Source organism: Nansenia antarctica (genome assembly GCF_963989245.1).
Source record: "Nansenia antarctica genome assembly, chromosome: 8".
Taxonomy (NCBI): Eukaryota; Metazoa; Chordata; class Actinopteri; order Argentiniformes; family Microstomatidae; genus Nansenia; species Nansenia antarctica.
The window spans coordinates 43713899-43714789 of NC_137678.1; positions in this window are offsets into that span (position 1 = coordinate 43713899).

An 891-nucleotide genomic window follows, 5' to 3' on the forward strand; every position below is an offset into this window, starting at 1 on the left:
TCAAAAATGTCAACATTTTAAAAATAACACCACACAGGCATTAATAAACACCTAATGGATCAGATTATGTAAAAAACTCAATTTTGACAAAAATGGAGATAGAACCTTATAATTCTAAGCACACGATATGCATGGTGTCCCTTCACAGAAGAGCTCAAGGCAAGCACGCATAAACTCCTATACAATTAAGAGGATATATAATGAGGCATGAATGCAAACTAGAGATAAAAAAAAATCCTCAGTTCATTGATTTATTTATCTGTAGATACAAAAATGTCACTGTTCGTTCCTCCGACTGGGCAGACAGTGGAAGGGCCTGTGCATGCATGCGCCGCACGTGGGGATAATCCGTTATCCCAAGCCTCTTCTCTGGCAGATTAAACCCGCTCGCCGGCTCCAACCATCTGTTACCAGTAGCCTACCACCTCGCTACCAAGTTCACACAAACACCTCCCTCCAAGGGTCACCGCGGGATGGCCCGGACGGGGGTGGACCATTTGTTTACTGTTTGGAGCCCAGTTAGTATTGGACCCATATAGCCTATTCGATGTCAGTGACATGTCAGTGCCCACTGTTGTTATATGAGAGCCGCGTTGTCTTATAAAATAAAGTGCACCACGGGTATTATGTGTTAATAATGGCAATTTATGTTGCTTTGGGCACAATGTTTAAAGGTCATGATATTTAGGGGTTTTCTAATTTTCAACAGCAAAGGGTCAATATTAAAACCGCATTTTAGGTCTACACCCTGGCCCAGGACTTTGAAATGTAGGCCTTCACCTATGGCTATATAGGCCTACTCTTTGATTTTTAGGATGACAGGTTTGATGAGTTCAAGAGGATTTCTAGTTAGGCTACTTTTCCCCTCACATACGCCCCCCCCCCCCCCCT